A 521-nucleotide genomic window follows, 5' to 3' on the forward strand; every position below is an offset into this window, starting at 1 on the left:
GATTGACCACCGATGTTGGTGTGCTTATGTCCCGTAACATAGTGATTCGGCAAAATACACCGATAGAATAAGTACTAGGCTTACAAAGAATAAGTCCTGGGTTTCGATTTGCTCGACTAAAAGGCGGTGCTCCAGCATGGCCACAGTCAAATGACTGAAACAAGTAAGAGAATAACATATAAAACACACTTCATTTCACGTTGTCCCACTGAACTCAGCTAGCAAACGTGAGTAACCGTTTGCTAGACCCGCGCTCCGTCCAGAGAGAAATACATACGCCACAGGATTCGGGGAACCAGTCTTATGAACCCATGGCTAGGAATGAACCTTTCATCTTTTTTTTCTTTTATGTATGTGTGGATATGTGTGTGTTTTATTGAAAAGAAACAATGAGATCAACAATGCACGCTCTCAAAGGAAACAAAATATATTTTGTCGGACTGGTTGTTTGCAACTGAACATGTTGACACTCCCAACACTGAGTTTTCTATTCTAAGTGGCCTAATCTCGTTCCTTTGGAT

Source organism: Octopus bimaculoides, chromosome 1, assembly GCF_001194135.2.
Source record: "Octopus bimaculoides isolate UCB-OBI-ISO-001 chromosome 1, ASM119413v2, whole genome shotgun sequence".
NCBI lineage: Eukaryota > Metazoa > Mollusca > Cephalopoda > Octopoda > Octopodidae > Octopus > Octopus bimaculoides.